Raw genomic sequence first — 19,405 nt, 5'->3', positions numbered from 1 at the left:
TTTTTTTCTTTCGTAGATATACTTAAATATTAAAGTCTACGTGATGATAAAATAAAAGAAAAACAAATAAAAATAGAAAGAGTGAAACAAGACGGAAAGAAGAAAGAATTTTCGCAGGACAAATTCGTATTACGAATATGCTTGTATACTCGTGGGCGTAACATTTCTTACAAAACTCGGGGTATATATACCGTAGGGTGGTTAGGTTTGGTCAATGCGTTCAGTATTATTTAGGGGTTGCAAAGGATTCATTTCATCACAGCACGAGCTAAAGCTCGGCTTTTGTGGGTCGTGGATACACGGGGTGAAACAGCGCTTGATTAACGGCAAGGCTGCCGTCTGGCAAGAAAAGGGATCAGGTGTCAAAAGCTACCTGAGCTGACGCTGTAGCTTCTCCCATTATTATCAATTTATCTTATGTTTCTTCTCCTCTCTCTCTTTCTCTCTTTTACTCCTCCTTTCTATTTCTCTTTCTATTTCCTCTTTAACGATCAAAACAATTTATCGTTAATACCGACTATTAACCTACCCTTTAATACATTCATTCGATCATTTTGATTTTTACCTTAAACGATTATACACATTAAAATAACAAATGAATATTTTATCTTCGATCGCGCGTTCTCGCAACGATGACAACGTTTAAATAAAGGAGAAAAATAAAGTGGCAATATTCTTTTGGTCTTTTGCTCGACGCTCCACGTGCGTCGTCTTCGAACATCGTCAATCGTTCCTCGCGTTCGAGGATCGAACAATCGAGGGGAGAAAGGCGTGGATATCGAGGAAACTTCGTTGGGAAAAATGAGATACTTTCGGAGCGAAGACAAAGGGAAAAGAAGTTAAAGAAGAAGAAGAAGAAGAAGAATAAGAAGAATAAGAAGAAGAAGAAAAATGAAAAAGTTGTCAAAGAAGAAACGAAAAGGAGACGAGAAGTGGACCGAGGTCGGAGGGGGGGAGGGGTGGTGGAGGGGTTTGCGAAGAAAGATAGCGAGGACGCAAGAGAGAAATAAAATAAGAAGAAAAATAAAAGGATAGAAAAAGAGATAAAAAGAGGGAGAGAGAGATAGAGATAGAGAGAGAGAGAGAGAGAGAGAGGGCTTGTAAAATCGTCCGGGGCCCCTGAAAGCGTCGTTACGTTCTTGGATGCCGCCCTTCCGCCCGATCAATATTGCGTTGGTGGGGCCAAGGCAGGGTAGCTGGGTGGTGGAAAACCAGAGATTGGAAGGAGAGCACAGACAAGGGTGGCTATGCGAGAGAAAGAGAGAGGGAATGGGTTAGGGGTAGTAGTAGGGCGAGATAAATGCTAGAGTAGGGGTTGTTTTCGAAGAGTGGGGTTGATAGGAGAAGCAAGAGTCTGTCATGGCGGCGCGCACCACTGCCAGGCAAGCGGCAGCTCGACATCTTTCCTCGTCGCGTGTTACGCGCTTCTGTTCTTCGGCTTCTCTTCGAGCCACGACGACTTAGTTCTAACTCTGAGAAGGGGACAATTTAGTTTTTAGGATACCTATACCTCAACGATTGGTGTATTCGATCTAATTCTATTACGTGAGTGCGAGGAACCAACTGTGCTCTCTTCGATTTTTCGTTTCTCCTTTTTTCCTCTCTCGCTCATTCATTCGTTTACTACCCGTTCTCTCTTTCTCTTTCTTTTTTGTTCTTTTCTTCTCTCTCTCTCTCTCTCTCTCTCTCTTTATCTTTCTCTTTCTTTATCTCTTTCTCTTTTTCGGTTATTTTTTCCTTCCTCAAACAGTGACACAACTTGTGACAATTTGTTTTTGTGCTATCGAATCGGTGGTGATCTATGTACGTTTCTTCAAAAAATAAAGAGACACATAGGATTGATTGAATGAACTATACACGCGTGTGTAGTTACTTTGGTCTTATTTCAATGGGATCGAATAATGGAAAAGGAAAGTGTCGTAGGGAGTTAGTTGCTCGGAGAGAAGAGATTCACGAATAAGAGGAAACTTAGTTTTGAATAAGTATAAACGGTTGCTGTGTCGTGGGCTCGATCGATCTTGAAGGTTGTGCCTTCCGAAGGTCGCTTCGATACTCCCACGGAATTTCCGCATCGCGCTTTGGATCGAACTCAGTTCGCGTCGTGCGTGACACTTTGCTTCGAACGAGAGCCCCCAGCGCTACTGCTCTCTGTGTGTAAACTTTTTCTCTACTGTGGTCTATAAAATACTCTTCGTAAAAGCATGTCAACGTCGACGTAACGTGCTCGTGTAAAAATATGTCGCGTAAAAGTAAATCGTTTCATTGAACAGATTGATAATAAATCGTCGGGGGTGTCTATATATATATATACATATACACATACAAGATCATTGCCGAAAATCCGAGAAAATTGAAGTGACATTGGTGAAGATAGGCGAGGGTGGCCATCGCGGTTGGACCGAGCTGACAACGGCCGAGTATTCTCGAAACGAATCAGCAGGAGTAACAATGTCCTAGCGAAGGCAGGACCTCGTCTAGACCGCTCCCCCTCGTCCTGATCCATTTCTTCCGAAACCTTAAATCCTTGCTAATGTTGCTGTCCTGAGACTACAACTACCAAACAAACTGTACCCGTGCTGTCGCATTACACGTACAAGCATACACACACGCGCGCGCGCACACGCACAGAAACAGACACAGAGTTAGAGAAACATATACACACGCATGGACACGTACACCCGCGTACACTACAGACACATATATCAAACTCGCTTTCATCCTTTACCATCTCTTTTTACTTATCATTCTTTCTCCAGCTTCAATTCCGTTTCTGCGACACATTCTGATGCTTGCTAAGAAGAAGAGGATATAGAAAGAAATTTAAACGAACATAAGCAAACACGCACAAGTATACCTACATATCCAAAGTCTTATACGCACATAGAGAGGAGCGCGAGCTTTCCGAATCCGGCCAAGTCCAAAGTCCTTAATCCCGTGGGGCTCCGCCCGCACGCGAAGGAACCACACCCCGAGTACAGAGAGAGAAAGAGAAAGATAAAGAGAACAAGAAGAAAATTCAAGATCTGGATTTAACGTTCTCATTGGTAAGCTTCACTTGCTATCGTTCGATTCCTCTTCTTATATTTTTCTCTATTATCATTCTTTTATTCATCAGTTTATTCAAAAGGTTAGGTAACCTTGCTCGAGGCCAAAGAAAATGACTATGTAGAAAGAAAGAAAGAGAGAGAGAGAGTGAGAGAGAGAGGGAACCATGTGGGGTGGAATATCGCGCTTCATCCCCTCCCCGTTGTCACCTCTTTTTTATATTCTATCCTTTTCTCGGTCAGATCGACAGTCCACATGGCCTCCTTCCATGCTGGATGCAGGTTGCAACGCCGTCGCGTAGGTTGGGTTTCTCGTTTACGATTGGGAGTGGGTGAAGGACTCTAGCGTGCTTTCGGAATTCGTCTAACAATAAGTTTGAAAACTTTCGTATATTATACATATATTATTCTCTTATTGTTTGTATGAATTCAATTTTGATTCTTGAGATTGTTTCGTAATTATACGAGTGAAGTAATGCGAATGAAGTGGGAGTGCCTTAGCATCGTGACTTTGCGTAAACGCATGCGTGGGATGTGTTTATTAAGAGGTTAATGGACGTAGAAAATAGAATGATCATTCTCTGAACCAGCATCAGTTTACATAGTGAGTATATCTTATCTCGTTTGTATAATATACTTTGAGGAATCAACGTTCTTGATAGAATTTGATCTATTGAATATCGACACATTGATGTTTTTTAACAGAGAAAATACAGGATCAATTAATTGGAATGTGCATTTACAGTTAATCTCATTGTGGTATCACATTCGAAAATGATTAATAGTTGTTTACTTACTTCGACTAGTTCTTTTTTCACTCGCACTTTTATTTATCTCCTTTTCTTTTTTCTCCAATCCTAGGCGTGTATCGTTATTTACGAGCAATCGTTGCTTTCGACGCGCCGGTAAAAACAGCTGAGGCGCGTAACTCTTATGACTTATCGATGCGAATGCATGCACCTGCAACGCAAACGACGTAAGCCGATTCCTGAAGTAGCATTATTCGATATTCTCTAAAATTCGCTTGGATCAATAGAGACGTTGATTGCGGTATTCATTAATATTTTAATACGTTTTTCTTAACATTAATTGTACGATCCTTATGATCGTTTATAAAAATGATTTGCAGTTCTGGGGAATGAGAAAAAAAAAAGTCATTTACGTTTGACCATTCGCTGAGATTCATTCCTGCGATGTTAACACGTGCAAAGTTAATTTTCTAACTTAAGGGAAGAAAACTGGAAAAGAAATAAAGAAAACACAAAAATAAAATCCAAAAAAAAAAAGGAAGATAGATAACGGGGTAAGCTCGAGAAAATTCAGGCGGCAAAAATGAAAGTAAAGCCCGGGGTAAGAAACGTGCGGTTAGACGAACATTAGTCTTCGTTCGACAACCGATTCGGTTGGCCGGCAAAAGCGGGAAATTAGGTTAAGGGGCCTGACGGTGGAAAAGTAAGAAATGAAAAGAGAAGAGAAGTAGACGTAGAAGAACGTAGTGGATTTCGTGGCGAGTCTAGAGAAACGGGGGTGGTAGGTGTGTGGAACTCTCACGATACCCTGTAATTGAATCTGACCCTCACCCCGTTATTGTTTCTGCCCATTTCACCGACTCTACACGGATTTATACGCCAACGTGGATATATACCCCTGCCATGTTCCTACCATATCCCCCCCTCTTCATCACCTATCACCCCTCTAGACACTCTAGAAGGCAACCTCCATCCGTTTTTCACCCGGCACACGTATATAATCAGAAATATTAAAAAAAAGAGTAAAGAACATTGGAGAAACGTCGTTCATTGTTAAAATAGAACAAGAAGACTGACGGAAAAATTGCTTTCCTTCGAGATACTTCATAAATAATATAGTTGATAAATATCGTATTTTAGTAAAAGAGATAGAATTATACGAGTTCTAAAATAAATCGTTGACTTTTGAAAGATGTTTTGTTCTGAACATTCAGAAAACACTGACGATTGTTTTAAACAATAGAGATAAGAACAGATAGAGATACACAGAGAGAGAGAGAAATGAACGTTACCGTCGAAGAAATTCAGCGAGATCATATTAGGTTCGTTTAGAATTCGTTATTAAACAACGGGTGAGCGATAAGATGTAGAAGCCAAAAAATGCTCGATTAAATCTTAACGAAGGAGGAAAGCTCGACTTATCCCGAAGACCACTGTTTCTGGCGTGTTTTTTTCCCCCTTTCTTCCTTGTTGTTTTGCTGCTTTATTTTTTTTTTTCTTTTTCCTTCCTTGTCCTTTTTTTTCTCCTCCTCCTTCTTCTTCTTCTTCCTACCATTGTATTTTACCATCGACGTGAAAAGATAGCATCTTCGTGACAAGCATTTGTTCGAAAGCTTTGTTTCCTTTTCTTCGTCGTTGCATTCTTGAGAGCTAACCGAACGTTTATAGAGGTTACGGATAGAAAAAAAAAGCAAGAAGAAAATAAACAAGAAGAAGAAAAAAAAAAGCACCGTGAATAAGAGAAACTGATGGAAAAGGGAAGAGGTGGTGTTGGTGGCGGCGGTGCCGGTGGTGGAGAAGGAGGAGGAGGAGAGGCTGATGACGGGAGAAAAATGCATTGTTTCACTAGCAGTAGTAGTCGGTTCGTATAATCGTCGAGGTTTTACCGCGAGCAACGTTTCAACATTTCCCAGCCGACCAAATTCTCGTTTAATCTCACTTGACCCGGCAAAGCTGTCGAAATTCTCTTCTCCCTAACGGTGCAACCCTTCCCGGTTCGGCTTCGGGGAAATCAGGGGGAAACTACCAAACGAAAACTGCTGCAATTGCTGGTGCTAGCTAGCGTGGACCTATTGCAGAGCTATTGCGGATCGGTTGCCTTGAATTGTCGGCCCTCTCGTCGAATGCGTCGGCCTCGGATGTCAAGTACGTTGAGTACGATCGACGCCGGTATAAATCATCGACTTTTTTTCTCTTTCTTTCTTTCTTTTCCTCTCTTTTTATTTTTTCTTTTTTTTTCCTTTCTTTTTTTTACGATAAAAATGCCAGTAGGTACGTCGACTTAGAAAAATTTATTCGAAAGAAACGGAAAACAACAAAAAAGCCCCGCTCGGCTCGATCTACTTTGCTACTTTTTATCGAATATTTTTCCATTATTTCGACTAATGTAAACGTCAACGGTTAATTTTCTTCAAATACGTTCAAACATCGTAAAAAGAAATTTCGATTTACTTAACGAGCAATTCTCCAATATTTTTATTAATATTTAACATAGGTTTCAGAGTAGAAAATGAACTTTTCGAAAGTTGTTTCTCTACTTACTTGCTCGCAAAGAATTATTCACAGACGGACGTCATAAGCCAAGGGAACAATACGATTCTGTATTTTATGCACAGATATAGCTTAGCCATGGATTTCAAGATAGCCCACCACCCGCCTTCCCTCCCACCTCTTCAAACGAACGACCCAAATGCGAGCAGGCATATGACAGTACCGTGTATTAATGGACGTCGTATTTAATCGCGGTTAGGACGCAGTTGCATCGCCATTTTTACCGGTCAATTTTTATGGGCCATCAAGCGGACGGTGGTGCAGCAGTGTGCACGTTTCTCGCTGAGAAATATCGCCTCGGATTCGTTCGGGTACGAAGAAGAAAGAATGATGTCGACGTGGTCGAACGGTATTTCCGAATTCGTTCGGTTCGACATTTTTTTTCTTTTTTTTTTCCATTTTTTTTTTTTCGAAAAGTAGATTAGGTGAACCGTTAAAAGCAATCGATCGATTTGCGTGTATATTTGTGTGTATGGTATGTGTGTGTAGACGTGTAGATGTCTGTCTGTCTGTCTGTCTGTCTGCCTGTCTTTATCTCTCTCTCCCTCTAAGCGAATCGTCGTATTTAGTTTACAGTTTATTCGATCAATTGAATTTATTTATCACGATTCGTTTGTTGGAAATCGCGCGGGCGTGTTATGCGACGTATTAAATTATATATTTTCCGTTATCGCGTTATTCTATTTACATTGAAAATTTGACCACAAAACAAATTTAATACGAACGACGTGTTTCGCATTACAGCAGGTTCGATTGCGTTATCATCCAAGTCCTTTGTTTGTTCGCATTAGTTTTCTTTCGACGAATCAAATAAGACAGCTTTTTTGTTCTTCTTATTTTCATATTCTTCGATAAGCCGACCGAATAACTGGACAGACGAATAGACAAGATCTGTCCTTCGGCTTAATATTTCGCGATCGAGAATGGTTAACGCTAGAGATCGTGCCGATTTCGAGAACACGCGATAACTTTTCGTAGGTCGAAGGTTGAAGGTCTCTTTTTTTCTTTCTTTCGTTGCGTCTTGAAATGTCAGTAATATGCAACCACATAGCGTCTATTTAAAACGGACAAGTAAACGTAAGACATCGAACTAGAGAGTACTTCGAATTTATCTACGCCTGTTTACGATATACATATATATATATATGTGTGTGTGTGTGTGTGTGGGGGGGGGGGTGTTTTATGTGTTTTGCATGTACGTAACTGGAGAACCAATATTCTCTAAACCGATAGCGATTCCGTTTCTCGTTTCCGCGAGTTTCCGTGACGAATCGTCGTTAAAACCGGATTCTCATGGCTAACTGTCGCCCTCCCAGTTTGATTATTTGTTAGAACATTGTTCACGTGACACACAACACATGAATTTTCTCGACCGATGTATTATTTCATAGTTCGCATTTTTATAGCTTTTCTATAAGAGAAGATAATAAAATAGAAAAGAAAAGAAAAGAAAAGAAAAGAGAAGAAGAAAAAAGATACGAGAAAGAAAAGTAGTTTCGTTTAATAGAAAATTTCATTTCAATCGTTCGATTATTTTACGTTGAAAGAAAGGTTAAATATTTATGACATATTTCCTGGATCGATTTTGAATTTCCGTTATCAGTGTATTTAAAGTTACATCATTTTAAGTTCCCGACGATGTTTTATCGAAAATGAAAGCAACTAATCGAGATATGGCGATTCTCGCGGTAAGAGATCTATGCAGTAAGAGAATTTGTGTGTTTCGGTTGGAAAAAGTAGTTACGATTGGTGCATCGATGACTATTAGTCAGACGAGCGCGAGTAATAAATGTGCCGTGGCATCCCTCATTGTCATTCCTTTAAAATCCGACTCGTCGATATTGGCGAGGCATAGAAAAACTGGGTGGGAAAATAGAAAAATAGAAAAACGCATAAAGATCGATATTCTCACAAGGGCCAGGCTAATAAATCAGCTAGATAATGTTCCCGCGGTTGTTTAGATGAAACAGTACTCTCGTAATTTAGAACTCTCGGACATTGGAAAACGAATTTCGTAGCTTCGTTGCGTTCTCCGAGTTTGCCGTAAAGTTCCGGTTACTTCCTCGTGTTCGTGACAACTCTGACAACGTGCCTACGAAGTAGCTTAGAGAGTACTACCTATGTACCACGAAACATTCCTCGTAATTATAAGGGTGTGTTTAAACTTTAGCACGAAAATCTAACTTTACCGAGTTCAAATCTATTCCTTAACCATATGTAGTTGAAAATTTCTTCAAATAATATTGACGATGAAGTTTTTATTTGATTTAGTTGATTGTTTCCCGAATGCGACCTCGTTTTTCGAAAATAACAGATTTTCGGTAAATTACCGAGAATCGTTGTACGTGTTCGGCCATATTGTCGGAAAACTTCCGACGAATGAATCGAGGCAAGTCACTGACAAATATTGACGGTGGTAAATAGATTTGTCATTCTTCGCACGGTCGCGAATTGTTGCCGCGCGTCGGTTCAAACGTAACCGCGATTAGCTTTCAATGTAAATGTGGCCTAATAGCGGAAAATCGACGCTTATGTTCTCTCGTCGCTTTCATTGTATTAAGTCGAACAATCGTATTACACAGTTTAAATCTTTTGTTTCTATCAAATTGGTTGAAAAACTTTACAAAAGGTTTAACGTCAGAGATTACCAACGAAACCTACATTTTCTTCCATTCTTTTCATTTAATATTTCATTTGCTTATATAAAACTTGTTGTTTAATGGGAGAGGACAAACGAATCGATAGGAACCAACTACTACTATTCTCGCCGTAACTTCGACGATAGTAAATTTTCAAAGAGGATTACCAGAGCTCGATTTGCGCTTATATTACATTGACATATCGTAGAAGCCGAATTACGCGTTCGTATTCGACCCTAAATACGTTAGTTGTGTAATGAGTACTAACTATCTTCGTAAAGCTAGCTATACAAGCGATACGAGTTACAGTTTGTGTTATAAAACGCGCGATTTTCATATAAATTCCGAAGTAACGGTGTATACATCCCGTATATATACATATAAATATGTACATACCAACGTACACGGTTACGTATTTATCGTACGTTTTTGCGAGTGGAAAAGAGTGAAGAGAGAAGGGAGAAAGAAGAGATGGAAGAGGGATAGGTAGAAGAGGAGGAAGAGGAGGAGGAGGAGGAGGAGGAAGTGCTGACCGATCGATCGCGGGCATACCATTTACAGGCAGCCAGCATCAGTCAGAAATTTATTCGCGCTAATGCACCAGACGGCTTTGTGGTTTATACAAAATCGATTTTCATAAAATCTACCGAGCCCTTCCCCCCCTCCTTCTGCCTCCCTACCCCCCGCTATCGCGTATCGTTATATCGATACGCCAGCATCTATTACGTTTACATTTACCGCTGGTGCACTTGGTAATTGAGCCGCGTACAATGTAATCATTATCACAAGGCCAGTCGAATTGCCAGTGGCCGAATTGGTCGGTAAAGTCGGTGCGACAAAAATTACGCTTGGACTTTTGGATAGCGGGGAAGTGTTATATCGAATACGTGTGTACATACATATATCGGAAAGAGGAAAATATAGTCTCTGTGTAAACGGAAAGCAACCATGACGCAAGTTCGAAATTAATCGTCCTCGTTCGTAGCTGGCTGCGGAAGCTGCAAACGAGATTACATCGTTTGATTAAAATTAATTTTTATGTCTTGTGCACAACTCGCCGAACGAGCGAGAGAGTTGATCTTTAATGAAGAAAGTTTAATCAACTTCTGTGACTGTTTATTACCGACACTCTTTCTCTCTCTCTCTCTCTCCCCTCGTTGGGGAATGTATTGTTGAAAAGTGTTTTGTAACTCGCGAATTCAGGAATCGAGGTAGGGACGTTTCGATACCTCCCTGTCGAAAGTAGATGTTATCTGAATAGATTTATTTTTTTTGTTTTGTTCTGTTTTGAGGATTCTATTTATATATATATCTGTTTCTCTTTTTTTTATTTTTCTTTATTTCGTTACTCTGCCACGTATAAGCAAAAACTGCGGTGCAGTCACCGAGCGGCAGAGTAACGATAACAGTTATTCAACGGTATTGATACTACATCTATATCACATTTTCGATACTATTCCTTTTGTTCGTTTTTCACGAAATACCTTTCTATGTACCTACTCGCTAACGCCACTATCACCATTTATTTTAACTCAGGAACGTTTACAGCGAACGTGTTTCCGATCGAACATTCCATTATGTTATTTTTGCGATGTACATCTACAATGTTTGCTTTCTAAAACTACGTAAGAAATCGAACTTCTCTGAAGTTTCATATATCATTCTACAGAAAAGACAAATTTTTTGAGTAAACGATTAAATTGAATTCAACTATGAGAATGGGTAATAGAAAAGTAAAAGATGAAGAGAGAAAGAAGAAGGAAAAAGAACCCCAAAAAAAAAAGAAAAAGAAAATACAAAGAACGTATATATGTCTAATAAAAATACTATAATACATCGGAATACATTGGAGGAAAAATACTAGGCGACCTTTTACAGAAGTAAAGTAGCTCTCTCTCTCTTCTTCTCCTCCTCTTCCTCCTCCTTTTGCATACTACTCCTCCACTTTTCGTCTCGCCTATCCAGTACCATATCAATTTCGAATTCCGTTAAAACCAGGACGCCGCCTAGGGCGGGAGCGAGTCGAACTCGAGTGCACTTTAAAACTCGACTTCGGGGACGGCGACCGAGGAGGAACTGGCTGGAAAAGTGATGACAAGAACTGTGCTCCTGGTTCTAGGAAGGGGGATAGAGAGAAAATACTATAAGCTAACGGTAAAGAGTAAAAGAGAAGAAAAGCACGTCGGGAATAATATTTCAAGGAAGCGTACTCGTAGCATTTGGATACGAAACGGTCTGTACTCGACTTTACCTCCATTTTCTTACGCCCCTAACCCCCCGAAAGCCCTCAGCTCCCCTATCCCCCTCATCAAGGATATCCCAATGGAGAATATTATTCAGAAGTTACGCGAACCTTAACGTAGACTTTACCTCCTCGAAAATCGGAACTGATCCTCGGCCATAGCTGTCTCGCCTAATTCACCCTTAATGACCCTTTAAGCGGAATTTAAATGCACTCGCTTATACGACGTTACTCAAACTGGAAGCATTATTTCTCTATTCCTTTTTCGAGAGAGATAGAACGTCTGTTCCTGTTTTCGTTCAGGATTTTACGTTTTCGTACGCGAACAGCCCGCAATGCTCCACTTTGTCACCCACTGTCTACACCCAATCTTTGCATCTCTCTCTCTCTCTCTCTCTATTTCTATCTTTCACATACACATACTAACATCTCTCACTTTCTCTACATCTCTCATTATGCAAGTGGGCTCGTTCGAGACTCCGTGCTCGGCTAAGTAAGTTTGCGCCGGCTGCTTTAGGCAGCTCGTAGACACCGTTTAAACGTTATATTCCCTCCTTATGTGTGCGTTGAAATGTATATATATGGGTGGGAGTATGCTTAAAGTGTAAGATCTTCATCGAAAACGATGTCAAGTGTTACAAGATCGCTGCTAAGGAAATGGAATTAAAGGGGTAGATTTCTATAGGATACAGTCTGTCTCTTAGAATTTGACTTCTTTTTATTTCGCTCGTTAAATTCGAGTCAACTATTATTTTTTATGGATTATGATCTCGATCTTTTATATCGGATCCTTGAATCCTCGGGGCAATATTTCCTGGTCAAAAGCGCGATACTCCTTGGAAGGGATAAAAGCAGGACGGTAGCAAGATAAGGTTTTAATAGGAAACTATTGGATACAAGCGGGTATGGTTGTTACCAGAGAAACGAGAACTTATCCCATTTATGGGAACGACGGTTCTCATAGTGATTTCACGTTAAAAGCTAGTTAGCCAAGTCTGTCCTCTTGAATTCGCATTGGTCCACCGAAAAGCCACAGGGGCTATATTACGATTACGTGTTTCGTAATGTCTTTAGAATGTTGATGATTCTTGTGATCATTAATTTTTAATTTACGTTAATGGGATAGTTTGAGCTTAAACAGTAACGTCCTATTGATCTTTACTTTTACACTTTCGTACCGACGCGTTCGCGTAAAAAACAAAAAGATATTCTTCAAATCTTCCCTCTCCGAAAGGGGACCTTTTCTTTTCATTTCTTTTCTTCATCTCTTTATTTTTTTTTAAAATCTAACATGCTAACGGTCAACAAAAAGTAAGTTCATGGAACTTGTAGGGCGTGTTATTTGATTTTTGTTACGCTTCTGAGGTAGGTGCTGAGCCGAGCTGATCCCGCGGAGAGTCCTAAAATTGGTTTCCATGCTTGAAGTACGCCAAAGAAAAGTACAATTCCTTTCTTTTATTCTCTCTTTCTTTCTTTCTTTCCTTCTTTCTTTCTTTCTCTCTCTCAACCAAGTCCTATCAGAAAGCCTTTTCCCTCTGTTAGGAAAAGTTTAAGGAGTTTCCTACCAACTTCCTTTTGGACTCTAGTTCGTTTTCCGATCACGTTATTTATCTGGGATGGATCAAGACGATTCCGAAAACAACAAATTTTGCGACTCTCTCTCTCTATCTCTCTCTCTTCGTAAGAAAACTTTATTACGTTATTTTTTTTTTTTCTTTACTTTCTTTCTCTTTTATCTTGTTCTTTTTAGGATCAACATCTTACAGTGATACTATTCGTTTGTAAGTTTTCAAGCGTCTAACGTAATTATATTTATAACTTTTTGATTGAAACCTTTTCGAAATCTTTTTGAGATTTTTCTTTATCATTTTACTCACAATGAAAAGTGAATTTTTTCCATCCTCTTATAATCTTTTCAGTTCTCACCAACACACACGTTGACACAAATTACCAAAATACTTTTCCACGGCTGTTGGTAATCGTTATTGTTCGCACCAGGGTAAAAGTTCTTCTTTAAGTATTGGGGTGTGTAGTTGTATCGCAAGAAGGGAAGTGAAACGAGACAAGCGAGAGACGTCTAACAATAAGTGCACTTTCCTTCAGCACGATCGATTCAATTGCAAGCATGGGCTGCTGACCGACTCGATAGAAAGACTCGCTTTCTTTTACCAACCTTTCCAAGTACTCCTTTCCACTCCCTTTTATTTCAATCTCTCTATCTCCGTCTTACCTTGCTCTTTCAACCAGAAAGACAAGGCTACTCAAACTTTTTCTTCTTCTTCTTATTCTTTTTCCTCATTTTATTCTTTTCCTCGGTGCGACGAGAATCTCACGATCCTTGATTTTTTTATAATATAATTACTTAAGTCTCTCGTTAAAGAAAAATCTCAAAAATAGAAAATAAGTAAAGAAAACAAGATTGTTGAAATATAATTAATTACTTCAATTTATAGTTCATTGATTTGGTAACAGACGTGAAAGTAATATAACTATACTGGAATAAGCTTTCCCCCTTGTCCTCCCTCCCTCATCACAGTTTTCTTTCCTTGTTTCTTCAAGGAAGGAGAAGAAGAAGAAGAAGAAGAAGAAGTTTGCTCGTTAGAAAAATCGTTACCGTGCGTTATACTTTTCTTCCTCTCCGTTGGATTTCGAATTAAGGGCTTACCACCTTGGCGCACGGAAAAAATAACATAAAAGGACAACTTTATTTCTTTTTTTTTGGAGCAACTTTCAAGCACCGTCACTTCCCCTCAGGCCTCACACTTGGCTCACGAGTCATACGTTGCTTGAAAGCTGCGTCAAACAAAAATTTTCTTGTTCGATGCTGGTTTTTTCGAGCACCAAACTGGTGCAACAACCTCGTAACCGAACGAACGAAACAAGAAAAGGGTTGAAAATTTATCGATTAATTTTCTTTCGTTTCAACGATGGAAATAACTGTAGTAGCGTTAGAGGTGAATTGCAAGTGAAATTACGTTCCAATAATGAAAGAGAGAAAAATAAGGCGATAAAGAGAGAGAGAAAGAGAGAGAGAGAAACTGGTCAATGAAAAGTTGACGAAACAACTTTGAATCGATTTTCGGTAATTCTCTTTTGTATTGCCAACTAAAAATTGTATAACCGTGCGCTCATATGCGCGTGATTGAATATGTATATTTAATAAACTCTGCGTAGAAATTTAGATGCACTCTAGCTCGGGAGCGAGTTGCATATACGTCAAGTATAAAATATTTAATATAACATGCGAGGGTAATTATTAGTACTCTATTATTAGAATCGTATTCATAATGATTATAACTATATTGTTAAAGCCGGTTTTCATATGTATCTTCAAAATCTACCTTTATATTTCTATTGATGAGAAGAGAGAGGGAAATGGGGAGAATGATATTTTACATGCGTTAATTAGAAATGTGGAAAATAGATGAGGAGACTCGTATTAATGAAACAAAAAAAAATATCTAAAAAAAAAAAGAAAAGAAAAAAAGGGAAAAGAAGAAGAAAACAGAAAAAATAATATTTCTTGCATACGTGCAATCAGCAATGGAGATCAGAATTACATTCACGATCTTCTCAATTCCTCTTTCCTCTTTCTGCATATTCATCATGGAAGAAAAATACCCACGAGTTTAACTTGAAATCTAATGAGAATTATTCCTGAATCAAGCCGCGGTACGAATAAGTTTTCACCCTTCTAGCCCTTCATAATAAAAAAAAGTTAAATGACGGTTCTACCTTTATTTCGTATGTTCACTTATTCGAGATTTTTTAATTGAAAAAGGTAAATATTTGTTTAAATCAAATATAATGCTAATTGCATAATATCGAATGAAATATTTTGTACAAACTAAAAGCATAATATAAGATATTGCGAATGAAAATAAATTTGTTCATCGAACAAACGAATCGATAGAAGATTATCGAAAACAAAGGGTGAACACAGTCGTTAATTCTTACACGAAGAAAAGAGTAAAGGAGGATAGATCGTGCAGGTGGACGGCATTGAGAGAATCCAATTTAGGGAAGCTGATCGACGTTAACGTCGTTGAACGTCGAGCTTTCGGAATTCAGGGAATCCCTCATACCGGTAACGGTAAAGTCCTACGAGCTTACGGATGACCGCAAAAAGTTAGACCATCCTGGAAGCTTCCTTGGAGGTTGTCTCAAGTCTCGCTCGGCACGCAACCGGAAGTCGAACATCGTACTCGTAATTCGCGCGTGTACCTTGCCAGGAGTTCTCTAGGTTCTCACCGGTAGTGGGTTTCTAAGGGATGAAGTAGTGGAAGGGTTGCTTGAAATGCCACTAGTCACCTCTGTTCCCAGTTTTGCGGTTCGCAAGCTCTACGATGCAGCTGCGAATGATTTGGGTCTTCCTACTACCTTACTCTGTCTCTTGTATTAGAATGGGAAAGAGAATGAGAGAGAGAGAGAGAGAGAGAAACAAAGGGTTGGTAAGGGGAAGGGAGATGAAGGTGAAACAGTTTTGCCGCGGTTGCGTTTCGCGGTCGTTATGCCGTAGCACGAACCCGTCGTTTCGGCCCTCGCGAATGCTTTCAGCGCTTTACGTTGTCGAGGCATACCGCAAATATCGGCGACACCTTTCCATATATTCAACGACCGGATGGAGCGCGTTGCTTAAACATGCCTATGCGATTCTCATTTGCGTCTAGATAAAGAACCACGTACGTGTCAGCTATTGGTTAGATTAAGTATGAGCCTCGTATATTTTCCTTTCCTTTGTGTTATCAAATAAAAAAGATAGATAGACAAATATATATATGTTGGATTCGTGAAAAAATTGGGCCGTTGGACAGACTGGACCGGGACTCGAACCCGGATCTTCCGCTTTCCGGGCGACTGCTCTTTAACCAATTGAGCTATCCAGGGCCCACCGTCCAATCTCCTCACGAACGCCTACTTAAGTGTTTGGCTTGGAGGTGCTCGCATCCCACATATATATATATATATATAAAGGAACATAAACAAGGATATTTTTCTACACAAAAGAATCGGATTTTATTGATAAACCAATCAACGTGAGTTAGTGTTAACGTTGAAAATCACAAACGACCATTCTAATTTTATGTAGATTATTCTAGCTGTTAAATTTCTCTCGATTGCAAAACCGCGGATACCATTGTATCCGTTTGGTTCGAATATAAAATCAATAGAGAAGGAGAGAGTGCGAGGTAGATTGGGTTTGAATTGAAAAATATTGATAACGCAATATGCATAGGATGTTTTTCCTGATGACAATGACGATCGCGTAACAGGATGATGAATGCTGTGAAAATTTTCACTTTATCAAGGTGGTATGTTTATATTGAAGCGTTCCTCGTCAATATTTATTATTGCAATGTTTTTAAAACGTTGCATGAGAGGTTGCGAATCGTATCCAACATAGATAGGAACCTTCTGGCGTATAGCAAGTTGCATTATTTTATGAGAGAGAGAGAGAAAAAGGCCTAGCCAAACCAGAATCATTACTATAAAGCACGAATCGGTATTGGTTGGATCTGGTAAACGCTTTTATTTGCATTGTATAGATAGAGTTTGACATTCGCGTTTACAACTTTGATACATCGAGTACTCAATACTCGTTGATCAGTTTCCGACTTGTCTGGAATATATTTATTATAAAAATAAATTACGAAAATATCTCTGTTGAATATATTAAGTATAAATATATTTTATTTTTCATTAAAATAAAAGTTTATCCCTATTTTCAATTATAATTTTTCAATCGAGTACCATCGGTTCTTTAAATGTTTTGTATCTCTGTTAGTTTCTTAAGCTAATATTCCCTTTTCGAGAATACAGGTTTACCGATAAATTCTATTCGCACCACAAGCACGATTAGTATTCATCGAATACGTGTGCGACAAAGCGGTCGATTGCTGATTTACGCGAGTAGAGCAAGCTTTGTGAAAGAGGGACAGAGATAAAACAAGAAAAAAGAAAGAAATAGTGGAATATAGAGGAAAGAGTGAGATAGGAAGAGAGAGAGAGAGAGAGACAAAAAAGAACATAGATTTAAAAATACTTCAATCTTTCTATCGGAAATCTTTAAATGCATCGCACGTCGGAGAACTACGTACAGAGAGTGAGTTCACAGGATGCTTTTATTTCCTCTCGTATGCGTCTTTAAGTCGCGAAAGTTCTCACAGGAAGGTTGCCTCTTCACGTAACAACCAGAAAACTTATCGACGTTATAATAATTGATACACAAAAGATTTATTGAAAATGTTCACATTTGTGTGCGTGCTTTTATCCATAGCACGAGATTTTATTTTTTGAATTTACAATTTGTCAAAGAGCATTCTTATAAAATAAATATATATTTTTGAGCCGATATAAATCTTTACGTACGTAAGTAAGACTTAGGTACACGTTAAAGTTAGTTTTCCTGAATCATGCATAAGTGAAATTAGGCGGGTGAACTCGGGCAAAATTCGATATCGGTTTGCTCGAGTTTAATAATCGGTAAACGATTGTCCTGTGTGGCGAAATTAATTTAGAGTTGGATAGGTACATCCTGTTAAAATAGTAGAATAAGAAGAGACAGAGAGAATGATAGAATTCTAGAGAAAGAGAAAGAGAGAGAAAGTTAGAGAGGAGTATTCTGTGAATTGAAGCGGATATCGTAGGTAAACGGAGTCAATTACAGGAGTTCGAAGCTGTTCGACGACACAATAAGGGAGTAAAGTGCGGTTGAACAATTTGGTTCGCTGAATCTCTTCTCCCCACCTATTGGACTCCAATTCTTCTTCTCTTTCTCTTTACCTCTTTACCTTTCTATGACCATTTCCTTTCGGTCCATAAACAATTCTACGTTGAACAGGAGTTAACTCGTATACGATATTCGTCCTTTCCGGCAACGATACTGTACCATTCGCATTTGCAATCTCAATAAATGTTTATACAAACCTTTATCGTATACGATCAATTTGAAATAAACGTTCGAGTCGAATAGGAAAATAAAAAAAAGAAAATAAAACAAAACAAAATAGTACAGTAGTATTAATCGTTCTCCATTCGCGAAAACTCGTTTAATTAAAAACCACTACGTTTAATTGTTGTCTCAAATTTTAATTGTAATCATTATGAGTGAAAAACATTACGAGTACGCGTAGCTATATATATGAGCCGTTTAGTTTGAAAGTGGCCTAACTCCATTTGTCAATTATTTCCAGTTACTCACGGTAACATGTACAGCTTCAAATTATCTATCAATAAAGCATTTAAGATTTCTTATATTCCGAGTAAATACGGTAATTCTGGACACATAAGTTTTCAGAGTTAGTTGAATTACTGAACCGTTTATTTTGAAAGTGGCCTAACTCCATTCTTGGTAAGAAAACGCATATTATTCATTTAATAATTGCCATTATTTTAATAGGAACTGTAAATTGAACACCTTTAAATACACTTAAGCAACATAACTTATTGTTATTCTTTACGTATATTTTTAATTGCATTGAAACGCAAACCTTTAAATATCTCAATTTAAGGTTATATGGAGTTAGGCCACTTTCAAAATAAACGGCTCATATATATGTATAATCGGGTTATTTTATTCTTGTTTCATTTTTTAAAAGTAGGATCGATATTTCTTCCATTCCTGAAAATTCTTTCCGAAGCTATTTCAGTATAAAGATTTGCATAATATGTATTGTTTCTTCGTAGCTTGCGCGCACCCCTAGCCGTACCTATTCTGTACTCTACTTATGCATACTACATTTTCATTTTGCTTTCTTGTTTTCTCTCCTTCTTTCTGTCTCGATTCACGAAGTAGAAAATACGTTTTTTTTTTTTTTTTTTTTGAGAGGTAGAGAGGAAACGTAAGAGGATTCTTTTCCTAGCAGCGGTCCGCGGCGAAGCTTAGCTTAGGATCCTGAAATTCGCCGGATTTATTCTTTTCTCGCGTAGGGAAATAAATCACGCAACTCGATCCCTCACCCCTCACCCATCCCTCACCCCCGACCAACCGTATAAGTTTTTCCACGGTAAAGAAAAAGCCGTATACGCGTCGTGGTATCGATGTTGTTTCTTCTTCTTCTTCTTCTCGGAACGAATGTTCCGAGGTATTCTTTTTGAAAACTTTTCCTTTTCTTTATTTATTTCTCTTTTATCTTGGTTTCGAAAAAAGAAAAAAAAAACAAAAATTCATCCTTTTTCGAA

The 19,405-nt window shown here is 38.7% G+C and overlaps 1 protein-coding gene across 20 annotated transcripts in view; it reads left to right on the top strand.

The window, feature by feature from the left end:
* LOC122526011 (protein turtle) overlaps positions 1 to 19,405 on the top strand; it is a 215,198-nt gene that overhangs the window by 130,317 nt on the left and 65,476 nt on the right. The window contains exons 1-2 of one of the 20 annotated variants that reach the window (XM_043649116.1): positions 1,357 to 1,545; positions 1,751 to 3,044. The exons of 14 other annotated variants lie outside the window; for them this stretch is intronic. The gene's annotated coding sequence lies outside the window, so the exon portion shown is untranslated. Of the gene's footprint in view, positions 1 to 1,356; positions 1,546 to 1,667; positions 3,045 to 3,323; positions 3,649 to 10,980; positions 11,137 to 19,405 lie in introns of those variants that run through there. 5 more of the 20 variants (XM_043649103.1, XM_043649101.1, XM_043649102.1 and 2 more) reach the window with 5 other exon arrangements.

Source organism: Polistes fuscatus, unplaced genomic scaffold, assembly GCF_010416935.1.
Source record: "Polistes fuscatus isolate 324 unplaced genomic scaffold, CU_Pfus_HIC Scaffold10, whole genome shotgun sequence".
In the NCBI taxonomy this organism is placed as follows: Eukaryota; Metazoa; Arthropoda; class Insecta; order Hymenoptera; family Vespidae; genus Polistes; species Polistes fuscatus.
The sequence above is the reverse complement of the archived record's forward strand: the minus strand, read 5'-3'. Positions and strand labels throughout refer to the sequence as shown.